Here is a 17,869-nt window from a genome sequence, read left to right on the forward strand (position 1 = left end):
AACAAATTTCACTCTATCGTTACTATTCTTTTGGAGAACACTGTATGGAATAAATAAATCATTTTTGTACTTAAAAATTTTAATGTTGTATGCTACTTTCTCCATTGTCTTTTGATGGTAAGTATGTGCTTTTATCATGTGCTTTCTGGCCTGATGCCCTCATGTCCAATCTAAATTTGGCACTGATTCTCATGTCAAAACATGTCCTGAACAAGTTCAATAAATAATATTTTTTATTTCTTTATTTTTTACACTTTTCAATTATGAAACAATTCTGTGTTTTACTGGATAATTTTGTATTTTATGGGATGGATGGCAAGCCTATCTGCGTCAGCAAGCATGCACAAAATTCCCTTAACATTGACTGACATGAAAAAAACACATCAACATACCAAATCATTAAACATGAGTGTGCTTTTAAGTAAGTTTTAAACACTTGCTTAAATGGCCATGAATGGTCATTTATCTTGCCTGTATGCTTGATCATTTGGATCGCTGCAAGTAATGTTGTTGGTGCAGCCACACAAACCAAGCCCCTGCCTGGTTGAAACTTGCTATAGTAGTCAGAGGTTTTAGGGCCTACCTTGTTGCCATGTAGCTGTCTGAATAGGGTTGGGTGCCGAAACCCGGTAGCACTATGGCACCAGTTACCATACGACTGGTAGGCTACCTGCCGGACAAAATTGCAATGCAGATTTCGGTGCCATCTTCACTAACATTACACTCACTCTGTTGACTCAGTCAATGACAGCAGGTACTGTTAGAAAGATGGCAAACATTAAACTCGGCCAAAATGGGAAAGCAAAACTCTTTTCCCCATTACATGCTAATACAATATTATTATAAATAGTCTGTGATTTGATGCTTTGAACCATGTCTGTATGGTATATAAGTTTTGGAGATAATGGAGTTAATGGCCTGGCTGCTCCAAAGTCACTGACAGAGGTCTTTCTCCCCTTCCAACCAGTCAACCATCCCAGAGAAATTTAGGCAAGATCCTATTCAACTAACTACATTTAGTCTTATTAGGAGGGCGTGATTTGGAAATTCAGGGCCAAAATGAATAACCATTTATTTAGTCTTGTGATTGGACTATAAAGTCTATTTTATATCATTGTTTTACACATATCGCAGATCTGCTCACCTAGTGAAACCATTTAAAGTTGTCAGGCTGGAATAAACCATTTAGATAACCATTTAGGAGAATGTACTGTACACAGATACTCTTCAGTCTGGCAGGCCCATATTATGAATGTAAGCAGTCTTGGCAAGGACCTCAATAAGCCTATTGTCTCTTTAAAGCAATCAGTGTCATACCCTCTTCAAACATGAGGGACTTTTTATTTATAACCTTTGCTTTATCAGTTTGGGATACACAATTCAAAACCCCGGTATAGCTATCTTTAATTATTTTTTAATTTTTTTCAACAAGCACAATGCAACATAAATTGAGGTCATAAAGGTCATAAACTGGCAAAACATAACTATATTGTTGGGTTGAATAAAAAAAAGCTATTTCATCATTCTTATGAACAAATAATACATGTTTTCATTTTTGTGTGAACAGTTATATCAAAATGTATGATATCCAAAGACTCAACCAAAGGCGAAGTGATAACTCTGCTAGTTTCTATTCTCCTCACACTCAGTTATTCAATTATTGCCCATGGTCATGATTTTTGCAAGTATGTATTTGAAAAAAGGAATAAAAATTCATCATAATCAAGACTTGGACACTGTAGTAATAGAAAGAGAAAATATGTATGACTAACCTGTTTACCATGAAATTGTGTTACGTTTGAAATGGTGAACATTACAGAATAACTAAATAGAAGATGAAAGAATGACTAAAATAGTAAAGAAAAAAACGGCCATCTGGAAATAACATCAGAGCACAGAAATACATGGCCAATTCACAGATTTGCATATCATCAAGCTTGATTGGTACAGACTCAAGCTATAGCAGGTTCACAGCTTTCTGTATAATGAGTGCACCAAATGAGGGATGCAGACAAAGCAAGTTAATCAGAGAGGTAGATAAAGCATTGTCACCACACTAATGGTCTATTCAAAAATGAAATATCTGTTTACAGAAAAACTTCCCATACAAAAAAGGATGGCAGACAGATAACCTGTTGGAAGGTGTTTCCATTGGTGCAGATAATTAAATTGAGATCACATTCAATTTTTAAATAAATTACCAATAAATAATAAGGGAAACATAATGGAATATACATAAATTGCCCCATAATCGTATATTAGATGGCATGAATATTCGGTTTCATATCCTCATCCCCATTCTAAGTTTATCTCAATGTTTATGTATTCTACTTTTTTTGTTCATAAATACAGATATTTTGAATACTAAAGCATTCTCAAAGGCAATGTTATTTCATAAATTGAATAAATATCTTTTAAACAGTAGCTACTTCACAAATTATTTAACAAACATTAACTTGAACATGCTCTCAAGAGAGTAGTCAGTGGAAATCTCATTAGTCCCATGAAATTTCAAAAAAATGTTTCATGAAAACTTTTATCTATCAGTCTATAAATTTGGCACTCAATGTGATGCTGAGCATGTTTCATTCCCACCACAATTTGGAATGGCACACTGTCTGCAACCGCAGCTGGGCTCATGTGCAAAACCCCACTGCCGATTCAGGAAATTGTAGACATCCACATTTGGTGTCACCTGTTTCTTTTCACACCATACCAGGATCCAAATCAACCAGCAGGGTTTGCTAGATGTTAATTAACATGGGCCCCTAACCGACTGAACCCTCTAATGCCCTGGGCAATGCAACTGCAAATTGGCCCTGCCATGGTCCGGATTCGATCCAAGGCTGTCCGGCTCACCTATGAAACACAGACTTAACCAACTGAGTCATCTATCAGCCCTCACCAGAAGTATTTATTTGAACTCTGAACTAATAACAACATTTCATCAACTGTAGTCTTTTTATTTTGTGAGGGCATAATGCATTCTCATAATGTAGATAAAATGATTGGTGTTGTGAAGCAGAAACCGTACCAGAAGGTGACAAACTGTACCAGAAGGTGATATAGAGCTCAAACTCAAGCACCTCAAAATGTCACATTTCATTTCAGAAATGGATTTCTGCACTGTTTAGTGTGGAAATCATGCATGATAACATTGATTTTCCAGTCAATTCAATAGCCCCATAATATAAGAGTAAGCAATTAATGAAGATGAAATACACATGCCATTAATGTGCTGGGCTGAAGCTCAATCAGGTAATCATTGAGTAAAAATTCCATACATAATCCAGCATGTGAATTCTGTTCACATGCGGCACCAGGTGGCAAACAAATTGCAGTACACAAGTATTTTTCATCTCAATTCATACGCTTATGTGAGTAGTGGAATGTCTTGATCTTCTTACTCAGGCAAAAATCTATTAAATAAAATACACGAGAGTAGAAATACACTCAGTTTTGACGGAGGAATTATCCAAGCTCGGCAATCTTGTAGCTGCAAGAAAATTTCATGGTGACTTCAGGGGTGGTCTGGTAGACGGGGTCCTCTGTAATAGGATGTGACTTTTTTCAAGCCATGGAAATTGGCCACTGGGTAGAACTGCATGTAAGACAACTTAAATGATTGACAAGGTCATGCAGAACATCACCACGGTGACCTTCATTCTTTTCCCAGCAAACACTGCTCTTACTGTCCTAGATACTTAATCTGTATTTTGGCCCAAGTGCATTACACAAAAAAGAGGGATCGATTGTGACAATGTGGATATATTTTGTTTATTTCTTCAGTTTTTGTTTTTACCCCAATACATTACTGAGATTTCTACTCTGCGGTGGGTATCCCGAAAGCCTCTTAATGCTAAGAACTTCTTTAAATGCCTCTTACGGTAATTCTTAAAATAACGTGGGTTTGCCAAACACTTTTGTAATAAAGGTGTCTCTTTAATTCACTCTTAAATTACGAGCCATCTCGTTCACAGCAAAGACCCCACTTGCAGTCGTCCGCTCTGGCAGCACACAAAATGTGCATGCGCTTTGAAAGCGCATGTACAATAACAGCCTACAATAGCCTAAAAAGTGTAGCAGCCGCATATTCAAACTGCATTTCAATACGCTTTTGAATGACAGTGTATTACATTAAATTGAACGTGACAATGTCACATTGATAACTTGATTATTTTTAATCCAATTAAATGCAGTTAATAAACAAATGATAATCTAATTATGCTTCATAAACAAAACAAATTGCTGCGCCTGTATACATGTTCAAATAAGGCCAAAACATTTCCACCCCTGAATTGTGAAAAATAGGCTAAATTGTCATGGCTGCACTTAAGAGAATCCTGCACCTGAACCAAAGGTGCATAAAAATCGTGAGAATAAATGCTGCAATCAGGGTCACCTTTAATCCACTAGACCACTTTGCAGATGAATTTTCAGGAAAATTTCCTTAATTATTTAGTCAATTATTCATCAAATGATTTAACATCTACGTATTTATTTAAATAGATGCTCAGAATCAAAATGGTTATAGTTCGATGATAACACAATGTAGCCTATTCTCATATATTGACAACTTCATTTTTCAGTGTTGATAGGCTAAAACGAGTGAGGTACAGACTCATGACATCAGTTTATCAAATACTTGAGCTGTAGCGAGAAGGCGTTTTGCAAAGAAGCTTTGTTAAGTTCCCCACAACAGTTTGTCTAACAATTGTGTTTGGAAAACCCACGTAACAAGTTGCTTAAGAACCTTGTATACACGCTCATTAATCCTAAAACCAAACTGAACTCCACCCCTGATATTTTACAACCCATCCTACTTAGGTCTTTCCTCCAACTAGTATCACCACTAATATAGTGAAAAATGTTCATATTTAAATATATATTTATATTCCATTGCAGAAATAGCCTACACTAAATAAGACTGTTTTTCTAGTCCATAGGGCAGCCCACTCTCAGAACATAAGTCAGTTTAGTATTTTAGGTCTAAGCAATTGCATATGTAGGCCTAGCTACAAACCGTATTCTGTATTGTATTTTTTTTTTTTTACTTTGCAATTGTCGTAAACAGCATCAGCATTTGTTGTCAACATAGGGTATGAACAGTACAGTAAGTGTTAATTCAGCAACTTGCTTTGCTCAAAAACAAATACTCTGAAAATATTCCAAATACACAAGAGGACCTCTAAACTTGCACATGTTCTGCCATTTTACAAATACTGCCTTTTGTGTTGGGTCTCCCATTTTCAGCTGTGCAGAATTAACTTACCGGATGAACATAAAGAAGTAAATCAAAACAATTAAGTTGAATATTTGGTTGCACAGCTCTTAAATGCAATAACTGCATCAAGTCTATGACCCATTGACATCACCAAATATTTGGCATATTCTATGGAAAAGCATTTCCAGGTCTTCACTGCTATCACTTTACGTTGTTCTTTGGTTCTGGGGGGTTTCTGTCAGCAGACTCCTTTTCAGCAAATTAAATGTATGCTCAATTGGATATAAAGTTAGGTGACTGACTTGGCCTGTTGAAAACTTTCCACTTTTTCCTATTGACAAATAAAACAATTTACTGGAATTTTAAGAGCAGAGTGCGAGCTTTAATACTGGGTGATCTGTGTACGAATTACAGCCCTTTTAAGACATTACCATTTTAGGGGAGCAAAGCTAATACATTTGCATTTAACTGTATATAGACATTTCTCAAGCACACTAGCCCAGGTCTGTGCAGGTCTTTTAAAATGATTGAGAATCTAAAATTGGATGAGGATGATGAAGAGAACATACCACAGCGAAGTGCTAATGCATTAGCTAACACATATATCTACTGACATGTAGTCTTGACTGACAGGCGAAAATTACCTGAAAAGATCCAGTTAGTGAAAGCCTTTGACTTTAATGCCGAGCTTAATATTTGACATGCACTTGATAATGGTAGTCAAGTACATCAATACTTGAAAATAGCACTGATGTGCTAAAGCATTAATAGCAATGCTTGATTGTTTGAAGCATGTGAATTGAGTAGGTCAGTGAATAGTAAAGGCAATGATTGATTTTATGTAAAATATCCATCCAAGCGTATACCTGTTGCATTTTTGCAAGACATCAAAAAGCATTGGGTGTAGTGTTTAGATTAAATGCAAGTTCTGGAATGTGAAATCATATTAACGCATAGATTCTTTGAATATGGTTTCATGTACAAAAATATGCTTCGTATGGCTATACTTGGGGGGAAAAAGCAGCAGAAATTATGGTAAAGAGCAAGACTTTGTATTAAAAGATGACATGGTACAAATCCACAGGCTCAACGTTTCACCATGCACTTTAAGTACCCAGATTGCAGAGGAACCACTAGGAGCAAGGAAAGCACCTGCAAATCACAACAATTTTCATACATCCACTTGACAATATGGCCCTGCTCAGGTAAAATAAAACCCTGATCTTATCAGTAAGCGCTGTGTATGCCGCTTCAGAGTTTCATTAATTTCTGCAATGCAATTCCTTCTCATTCAGTCCAACGTGTTCTAAAATGTGTAGGATGACTAATAAGCTCTGAGTCAGTGACTTTACAATTCCTTTATAACTGTGAATACTTTAAAACATTTTATTGCTCTTCATCAATAAAATACACTTGGCCAAAAGTATGCAGACACCTTTTATCTAGGGCTATTTTTCATGGTTTGGGCTAGGCCCCTTAGTTCCAGTGAATGCAAATCTTAATGATACAGCATACAATCACATTCTAAATGATTCTGTGCTTGCCCAACATTTTGAAGACCCTCTCCTGTTTCAGCATGACAAAGCCCCCGGGCACACAGCGAGGTCTATATAGAAGTGTAGTGTCCATGATACACATGTAGTGTATCATGGCCTAACATTACTAGTGAAAGTATTTCTGTGAATTTACTAATTATAATTTTTAAGTTTGCAATATAGTTGTAGTTGGTTCAAAGTCAGCTCAACTCTGTGATGTCTTTTGGCCCAGTCATATGGCACTAAGTGAGAACATGATCTAGGACCTAAACCTTACATGTGGTCCTTACAGACAATATACAGTCCTCTTGCTAGGAGCACAGTCCACTTCAACCCCTTCACGCAAATGCTAAATCTGGCCAATCCTCGCCTATTTAGGGGGTGTTCTATCTCAGGCTCCAGATGTGAGCACTACACAGACTTGGAAAATAGCTTAAATTTGTACTATTTTATATTAATAATTTAGGTATGAATAAAGTGCCACAAATGCAATTATCTTAGTCAAAATACAAAAATGAAGTTGCTCTATTTTAGTTTGTAATGAAATACTGAGAGATCCCATATATAAAACAGGGAAAACTTACATCCATGTTCTGGCTCATAAACCCCTTGCCCACAAGTGTGAAAAATCTGAGAGTGATATGCAGAACTACTAAAGATCTATGAAGCAAAAAGTAAGCAGTGTACCCTGGTGTTCCTAAGTGTTTTCAAATCTATCAAAATTGTGTATTGCTGGTCCATTGTCAGAAAAGTTTTGCCAATGTTCCAGCTCCATGTCAAATGTGCATGAAACAAACACAACTAAGCTACCAAGGCATGCCTATACTATAGTGTGAAATATCCTCATTAGAACATGCCACTAACCTATTCAAAGACACTCAATTAAAAAAAAAAAATGTGTGAACCAAAATATTTAGAGCAGTGATACATATCTATACATATCTGTACGTACATATAGGATGAGATCGTATCCATGTTCATAGGCATTCTCCTTCTCCAGAGAATCAATGCTGTTGCTCTCCTTTTCTGACTTACTCAAGAAAACAATATCAGCTAGGTTTATCAGAAACACATGCCTTAGACATTCTCAGAAGTCCTCAAGACTAATAATATTTTCCATAAAATGACGGAATACAACGTTTACGTCTTGCCGGATAGTTGTCTTTTACTGCTATCGCAGAGGCTGAATGCATAATGCAGCAATGATGAAGCAATACTTTTGGTTAGCCTCAGATATAAAACACTATTCCAAAAGTACAATTAGACATGTTTTGCATTGTTGGAAAGCTTACATTCTCTCCTACTGGTTGAAAGAATCGTCAAACAAGCCAGAATGCACTAATGGTGACAACGCCATAAACAGCGTGTGTGGTTTTACACACAGCTCTCTCGATACACAGGCATCACAAATAAGTGTATATTTCACAGATTTTCCAAGACAATATATGACCACTCAACATTGGAAGTGACCATCTTTATGCATAAAACCAATCGTAAGTTTGTATATTTATTCCATATTTAGTCACAGCTATTGATAACAGAATGACCTGCTACAATTACATAAGAATTCATCTTGTTTATCTTACTATTCAATGAGCCGCATTTTCACCATTGTACTTGCATACCTTCAGGCTATTGTTGGCTTTATCTTGTTGCTATGACACAATGTAAAACTTTGGTGGTGAAAGGATATTTTTATGAACTCCCAGATCTACGCTACTGTCCAGTGTATCACTGTCATGCTTGGGGGGTGTAGTTGCAGATGAGACTGCAGGGAGGGGTTACTTGTTAATGGATGACCTATGTGACAATGGTGGCACTTAGAAACTCCAAATTTGTCATAGTTGTCATGTATCATCTACTAATAGAACACAGATTGTGTTGTTTCCATTCACAGTTTGGTTTTAGGAGCACTGAATGTGTGCCTCAGGAGGCCGGCATCCTGGCCACTAGGGGGTTCCCACGAAAGGGGTTCATTGTTGGATTGCTATTTCCAAAATTCAGCATTAATAATCGAAGAAAACCATATCAAAATAAGTTCTGTCACTTCCTCCATTGAAATTGCTGAAGATACACATTAAAAATATTTCATAGAGCTGATAGCCATCACCAAAAGCAAAAATTAGAGAAGTATTATTATGACATGACAGACTGGAGCCACTCCTACTTGTTGAGTGGGTTCACACACCTGGATTGTGTCAGCCCAGACAGGAGAGGACACTGAAGCATAAGTGGCAGTCCTATTAACATGCCTATTAATAAGACTGTTAATTAATAAGCTGGTCTTCCCTTGCTGTCTTTGTACCAGTGCTAAGATGAATGATTGATGTTAGGGGACAGTAGCATCACTCTGAACGCTCATCGTGGTGAGTAAACATGTGCATTCTGCTAGAGAACATGATATTAGACACAACATCCTGAGTAAAAATGTTTTCCTATCTGGGGACCTCGGTCTTCACCAATTCAATCGTATCTCTTATTGTGTCATGCTTATTTACAAACATAGTATAACTCTGTGCAAGAAACATCAAAGAACATATTTTTCAATGCATTCTACGTCTGGTAGAAGAGCCAGAGGCACAAGCTCTGTTCCCGGATGAGGCGAGAGCCTGTGTACCTTTGAGTATTCATATCCTTTATCTGAAAAGCCTCACATAATGGATGCCAAAGATGTTGCTACTAAACTAAAGTTTTTCCTCAGGAAATAAATTCAGCATCAATTTTTTTAATACTCTGACACATTTGCCCACCTGTCTGTTTGTTTTCTTGTTTGTTTATCTATTTATTTATTTTGGGGGTGGGGTTGTTTTAGAATTTGCATATTATTTCCTGAAGATTTCAAATGAGGTATTGGTTGCTTGTCACTGGGTTTCATTTATCCTTGTATGATTCCCCTGATAATAATATAGAAATTGAAATAACACAAGATGAACTTAGAGTATTTGCAATGACTATTTACTTTGATGTTCAAAAAGCATTTTACTTTATCACACGTCTACTGAGGAATTGAAGTGCACAACGTGCAGTACAGAATGTTGCTGAATATTAGCATACCTTACAAGTTATTGTAATTGAATTCCTGTCTTTAATAATCTGTCCATACATATCACTTTCTCTCTGGGCTCTAACAATTAACATAATATTGTTCAAAATGTTTGAATACGTATATAATGTATTCAACCACAGGGCAATATACAGTAGCGAACAAAAATCTCAGAAATAAGGCTGGTTAATATAATCTAATGATTCATTTTCCCAAAATTTTAGCTCTCATCGGATCATCGCATGCTTATTCTTGATCAAAACAACCTCCACTTGCAAAGCGGCCCAATACATTTTTTATGATTTAAAAAAAATTTTTTTTATTGTTTTGCATATATGTCACAATGAATAGTTTCAGATCTTTAGACAAAAAGTTATATGACAAAGGGAACCTGAGAAAACACAAAACACCTTTTTTTTGTGTGTTTTTGACCATTGTCTTGCTGCATAACCAAACTATGCTTCAGCTTCAGCTCACGGACAGATGACTAACCACTTAGCAGTGGTTTCTGCCATGCTACTCTCCCAGGAATCACATTTTTGCCCAGTCTCTTTCTTATTGAGGAGTCATGAACACTGACCTTAGTTGAGGCTAGAGTGGCCTGCAGTTTGGATCTTTTGTGACTTCCTGGATGAGTTGTCGCTGCACCCTTGGAGACTTTTTGGCAGGGCCAGCCACTCTAGGGAAGATTCAGCACTGTCCCAAATGTTCTCCATTAGAGATAATGGCTGTGTGTGGTTTGGTGGAGTCCCAGAGATATGGAAATGGCTATATAACCCTTTTCCAGAAATATTTCAACAAACTTTTTTCTCATCTTTTCTGGAATTTCCTTTATCATGGCATAGTGCGCTTGTAGATACTTTGTGGTGACTATTTCACCCTGATGGTATGGTTCAATATGAATGAGGTCTAGATTCATCAGGACTGACTGCAGTCAAGCCAGGCTATGTAAAATCAGCTGAATCTAATTATCAATTAAATTTGGTTAATTGGTTGGTTGAGCAAATACGTTTCACTATTTCACATCTCATCAATGTTTAGCCAAACTGAATGCAGCTATTGATTTGAGAGCTAGCTTATTAAAAAAGGTTGACACCTAGCCTACTGAAACACAGCTTCATGTTAGTAAGAACACAAATAAAATTTGCACACAGAGGCATGGTGCGATTTAACATGATTAGCTAGTACAAAGTATGTGCTATATCAACAAGAATGCAAAACACTATGTAAACATGGAAAGCTTCCTAATTGATCAATACATAGTTACAAGTTTTAGCTGAAGTTGTAACCATGCACTGTCTAATGGTATTTTACCCAGAGTGGCAGCAATGCCACTTAGCACAGAAGTATAATCATGGACCATTCTATATTGTCAAGCCTATTTTGAAACCTTTCTAATGGACTTGCCTGTACCACAACCTCCTGACAGTTATGGGTTTATTCATTTTAATTTATTATTTAACTACACTAGCACCAAGATATGAGCAGTGTTAATGACTGACCTGTCAACTAAGCAGGGTATGATCCCAGGAGTAGCCACACAAATAATGCCTTTCTAAGCTGTGTTGTGATTAATGATGCGCAAAGGTGAGAATGAAATGGAAATTAGCCACACTTTCCAAAAAAATTTTTTTAAATAGTAATCACCCGCCTGCTCACTTCTCATTTTAAGTGGTTCCACACATATGCTGTCTTTAATGACAGTCCAGTCTACCTAGTACTTTTCCTGGTCAATAGCCTTCCGTTTCTCTGTGATATTTCAATTTACCACTTGTTTTGTGCAAGAGGATTATTAAGTTGTCAACTGCATACATTATTTTGTTGCTTGTGTATTTTAAAAAGCATCAGGCCATCTCAAAATGATATGTAGCCTTTCATTTGGGAAGCTGACACAGAAAACAAAATGTTTAAATCAGATCCCAATTGCACTGCATTGATTATTGGATTAGTGGATTGAATTAAAGTCAGATTTATAGTCACAGAATGAAGGTAGCTTGCTTTTTTATATTTAAACAGGCATTTGCACATGGCCATTAAATTAAAAAGTCATTTATTCTCACTTTGAGTTCATAGCTACAAACAGAGTTTGAATGACCCACATTACTGAAATGCTTGCATCTCTGCTGTGTTTCATTTGTTTGTGACCAAGCACTGTAAACCCATTGATTTTTTCTTCTATTTCATTTTATTTATTCATTCAGGTTTAATTTATGCATGGTACAGGAATTGAAACTGAAACTGGCTGTTAAAAAATACAATTGAAACTGGCTGTTAAAAAATTAAAAAATCACAATACAGCACAAAATTGACAGTTTCATTAAATTATAATATAACCTCAGGGTATGTTACTTTTTTTTCTGAATGAATATTCATATTAAGGACTGTGTTTTTGCCTTTGAATGATTGTGTGTCATACAATAAGGTCTATAGTGGAGGAATTTTCACACCATGATATTTGTTGTGTGTTTGCATCAGTCCACACTCAGTCTGTAAATTATGATATTACATTAATCTTCGCTGCAATTATGTATATGTTAATGTATTTGTAGATCTGATCGTTTACAGCGCCACTCATTCATAAAAAAATATTTTCTGTGCACATTCCAATATTAAATAAACATGACACAGAATATCCACACAAAGAGCAATGCTATTGTTTAGTGGCTTTGTTTTGTTGATTTCTGATCAGTGGTAAATACCCTCAAGCAGCACACCTTGTTTGGAGTGTGGGAGGTTCTAATCTTTTCCTGTATGATCTTAAGGGGCTGATCGCTGATGGGGCCAGGAGAGAAGCAGTTTCTTGAGGCTTTAAGAATAATTAAGTCTTGAAATTTGACCCTTTCCTTTGCCAGCAGCCAGTTTATTTTCTTTGCAGCAAAGTTGCTTTGGTGATACACCCTCTTCAGGTCCCAGGCCTTCCTGTCTTTTTTCACATCTGAAAGGCCTGTGCATGTGCAAGTTACTTTAAGTCATGACATAAGCCTTATCCAAGTTTCTGAAAGTGAGGTGGCGGTGGAGGGAAGATGGTGCTGAAGGGGGGGGGGGGTTGGGGTGGGGTGGTGGAATACCATTTGTCTGTGCTGTGAGATTATTCTTCTGAATTAAAAGCCCTTCTGGTTGTGCTAAATTGTGTTCAACCCATTTTCACCAGCCATGTTACTGACCTACCACATCCTCTGTCCAAGCTTAAATTCTCTCACAGATAACATATTTTGACAACACAAATTAGCTGCACTATGGAGTAGCTACCATACAATGTTCCCACACGCTGCATTCAGTGTAATGTCTGCCTATTACTCTTGCCATCTATATGGAATCATTAATGTTGCTAAAAAATGCTATTTTAAATATCTCTTCACTTGACATTTTGTTTCTAGTGCTCAAGGGCGTCTCCTCAACAGAGGTGTGGGTGGGGTTGAGGAGTCTTATTTAATTACAAACATAGTCGAGAAGGGCTGCAAAATCCTGCATAGTATACCTTAACTTCAATAACTACAGAGCCCTCCAAAGCACGGCACCCAAGGTGAAAAAGATACCGCAATGTAGAAATCTGCACGCTCAGTTCTGCAATCCATGCAATCGGTTTGCCGAATTTCTTACTCAGTTTTACAATCTGTACACTTTGTTTTACAATCTTTGTGCTCAGTTTTCCAGTGAGATCACTCGGGTTTGCAATAAATGGGTTTCCATTTGTAAATAAAGGGTTAATTGCAGGAAATTCAGACACACAAGTACCATAGACACAATTCACACTTGAGAAAACATGGTAAATATTAAAATGATATGGCACAAGAACTTGTGGTAGCCCATATCTTGAATATTGGCATGGCTAGGGGGTATTGGTAGGCATTACTCAACGTGGAGACCCTCAGCAAACCCGTCAGCAAACAGGTTTGTGTGCCATATGGCTTTTATAAAATGGTGTCTATATGGTTTGTAATAATTCACCAAAGACAACCAACTACTTTAAAAATAATGTTTTAATAAATTGCACGGTGTGTCATTTTGCTGAATTACAAAACCGTATGTACGGATTACAAAACCGAGATTTTGGATTTCCACATTGTGATTTTTTTAACTAGTGTCGGACCGTGCGCACAATTACAAATGACAAAACCCAACATATGGATTACAAAACAAAGAGTACAAATTTCCATGCTGAGTTTTTTTTTTTTTTTTAACCTAGGGTACCTTGGGGGGCTCCGTAAAAAGCAACACTAAACAATATTCTTTTTTAAAATGCATTTCCACAAGCAGGAATTCTAGCTCACAGGCATAAATGACTTGTTCAAAAGCAATCTATTAGACAAGGGAGACAAGTTTTAACCCTACAACTCAAATACAGGCAATTATGAATGATGCATTAGGCCAGGCTTGTATAGCATTCACTCAGCCTGTCACATGTATTGTTCGACTAGTGAGAGACTCTTAAAGTAAACCCTGCCTCCCTCTCCATCAGTGCAGGCAATGTGCAGAAGCCATGGCCCAAATATACAGTAGCTACCCAGGAAAAATGCAAGCTTAATAGTTTCAATTCTGGGTTCATAACTCAGATGCAGGAGTGAAGTCTTGCACACCATCTGCACTTTTGGGGCCATCGTTGCATTTGAATCTCTCTTTAAATACTGATACAGCAAGTGTTTGAATATAATATGCAAAACTCTTTCCAGCTTCTGTTCAGGTATGGTAGTCTGAGAATTTGCTTCATGCTAATTCAGGAGCCTTGTAAGACTTGACTTGAGCCGAACCTTGAGACGTGCTCCTATTCTGAGCTCCAGGATTGTGCCAGATCCCCAATGACTGATACAAGCACATTACAGTGGGAATCAGAGAAACATTGTTGGGAGTTTTTCTGTGATGTTGAACTGACATTGTATGACTCCCTAGCACACATCAAAATTCATCCCTGGCAGCTACAGTATCCAGCTGCTCAATTCGCTTGCTCCTCTCAAATTAGCATTCATGTCATCAGTAAGGCACTTGCAGGAGAGTGTCGGAGAATTCAAAGCAGAGAGGGCATTCGATGAAAGACTGGTCTGCGTGTGACTGTTTAATGTTCTTGTTTAGCATATAAATTCATAAATATCTGTTGATGGAGCAGAGAAGCAGTAGTAGTATTTAGATGCCCTGCCACTAACTTGTTATGCTACCAAGGTGCATAAAGAAAAAGGAGCGGAAAGATATTCCAGTCACACTTGATGTAAAAAGGAGCAGAGGAGCACACTGCGCATTGAATGAATGCCAGTGAAATATGCACTTTGAAGGAACTAGAATGAAAGTTTCAATAATAATAAATATAATATTTTATGAGCTGAAAATGATATCAATGAACATGGGGACAATACATACAGGCACATTTCTTAAGAACCAAATTTTACAAGTGTATGTGTGTTTGTATGTGTACGTGTATATATACACTGTATATTCCCTCTCTAAGACAACTAAACTGTTCTTGTTTGCTGTTAGAATACTGTGTTGCACCTACTGTCCATGTGTATGCATGTATAATTAGTAAAGGTGCATTTGCATTTGGGTGGTTGGAATGCAGCAGATATAGCTAAGTATTAAGTAACCCTGTGTTAATTTCCTCATTTTTCATTCTTAACCCTTAATTCATTCTTAACTCATTTGATGTAAATTCTATTTGGTGTTTGTCCTGTCTGCCAATTAAGTGACATTCACTGTATGCGCTGTTCAAACCCTGCATCACAGGATGGTGCTTTAGCAGGGACGCTTGCCAGTGCACTCACTCTGAAGATCTAAGCACATCCAAAGATGTGTAAATAGGGATTCTAGTCACATGCATATTTGGAAGGTACAAATTGCTTATTTTTTTGGTGCTCTGGTGAGTATAATATGACTTGCTATTGTATGCACTGTATGTTTTTCTTCTCCCTTTTATCTCTAATGTACTAGAGCTTATCACTACCTGGCTGTGAGGTTTTAAGAGTATCTAGCTACTTCCCTCTTTGTGAATGAAGGGCTGGTACATTCTCGGACAGGCCATAGTGTGTATAAGGTAGGCTTTTTCAGTTTCACAGAATGGGATGTAGAGAGCGGAGCAAGTTAAAGTGAAACAAGTGAAAGTGAAGGAAACAAGTGTTGTTTTCATTGTATGAGACAGAATAAATAAACTGTTTCTTTGTTAGCGTTTGTTTCTGTTTTCCTTTATTCCCAGTATCACTCTTATAAGTTTTTGTTTTTCACTATATAGTTTTTACTGAAACTCCACCTGCTGTAAAAAACGAACAAAAAAAACACAATTTTTCATCCTGTTTCATGTCCTGTGCCTCACTACTAGCTCCCTTGGCCTTGTGTTTTTGTTAAGTTACAGCATACATTTTAAGACGGTTATACATCTTGCATTATACACTGTCCATTATACCTAACAAATTTTAATAACTAATTTAATGTCTGTGTATCACTCCACCCATTGTTCATCAAAGTAAAAAAAAAAAAAAATGAGAGAGAGAGATAAGGGACAAGCCTTATGTCCATTAACAGAAATTAATGCCCTGAAGTATCCACTAATCTCCAATCCTCATTTATATGCAAAAAAACAGTAATGGAGTGAAACGAAAACGAAAAAAAATATATACTTTCTGCTTCAGGGTTTCAAAGGTATTATCAGAGGAAATGAAGTGTATGCATTTAGAAGTTATTGTAATCATCATAATCACCATCATTAGATTCAACAAACGCCTTTGCATTCTATATCAAATATCTTTAGATTATCTTCATAATAATCACCTTCACTGGACTCAACAAACTGCATGGTATCCATGCTTTATTACCTCTTAAATTAATATTTTGGACAATTATAATATCACCTAAAACTTACTACAAAAATGTTCCTTACATTAAATTTAAAGGGGTCCTCATCCCTTTTTAAACAAATAGTCATTTTATGAGAAAGAGTTTGGTTTCTTGCCAACAGATCTTGAACATAAGGATTTGTCAGGGACCAGACCTCTCTTGAAGTTCACTGCTTTTTTTATCTGGGCGTTCAGCAGCAGATGCAGTAGAGTGCATTATGACAGCCTGGGGTGGGACACTCTCAGCTGATTTTCCCTTGTGCCACAAGTATGATGACCAATGACAGAGGTCAGCGCGGAATAACCGCCAGCTAACAGAGCCAAGCTCATTCCCTCAACCGTCCAGAGATCTTTGAACCAGGATGAAGAGTGTAATAACGCGTGCCGCTTTCCTCAGAACCACCCACATTCTGACTTTACTGTGACTGTAATGTAAACAGCACACCTTTTCTGACAAATTTATATGGTGTTTTACTTTAAATACCAGTGTTAAATATACAGGAAAATCAAATGCCCTCAAAACAATATCCACTCTTTGACAACAAAAGGTATATGCATGTTGAAAGCTGCAGAAGTTGAAAGCTCTTTATAGAAACTATAAAAGGCAACTATGATGCTTTCTCAATTTCATTATGTTATACCAAAGGGAGCAAAGACTTTAAAAAGGGCATTCAATAAACAAATAAAAGTCTATGATGCAACTGTGGCACTAAATGTATTTAAAGCAGTCTCCATCTGGAATTAAATGCAATTTTAGTAGAGAGTAGTTTCATTGTCTGTGTGTAGTCACTGACAGCCCTTAACAAGTTACACAATGATGCTATTTTATGTTTATTGCACAATACAATGTTGCTGCTATTGATTTTTAAATAGGATTTGTGCAATGCAAAACCAAAACAATTAACTTGGATTTGCCAAATGCTGCCACAAGTGGGTCCAAATGTGTAAAAATGTTTAATACAAGTTCATAAAAACAGATTTTTATTCACAAAGTCTTATATATAATTAAATATCCAATGATTGCCCCAAAAAATGTATAGCTTTAAACAACTAAATATATGATATTACCATTCATTCAACTGTTTTTTTGTTTTTTTTTGTCTGTGGATAATACTGAGGGATGATATGTTTGCAATCAATATTATTGATATTTATATTTATATTATATATATATATATATGTATATATATATATATATATATATATATATACACCTGGGTGTACTATGGCTGGGTCTCAGTCCACCCCCACT

General features: G+C 36.7%; 1 protein-coding gene across 3 annotated transcripts in view; it reads right to left on the minus strand.

Moving 5' to 3' along the window:
- The window catches only part of sntg1 (syntrophin, gamma 1), a 137,906-nt gene that overhangs the window by 91,968 nt on the left and 28,069 nt on the right, over positions 1–17,869 (minus strand). The window contains exon 2 of one of the 3 annotated variants that reach the window (XM_035428091.1): positions 584–670. The exons of the other annotated variants lie outside the window; for them this stretch is intronic. The gene's annotated coding sequence lies outside the window, so the exon portion shown is untranslated. The remainder of the gene's footprint in view (positions 1–583; positions 671–17,869) is intronic. 3 annotated transcript variants of the gene reach the window in all.

The sequence above is a fragment of the Anguilla anguilla genome, chromosome 8, assembly GCF_013347855.1.
Source record: "Anguilla anguilla isolate fAngAng1 chromosome 8, fAngAng1.pri, whole genome shotgun sequence".
Lineage (NCBI taxonomy): Eukaryota > Metazoa > Chordata > Actinopteri > Anguilliformes > Anguillidae > Anguilla > Anguilla anguilla.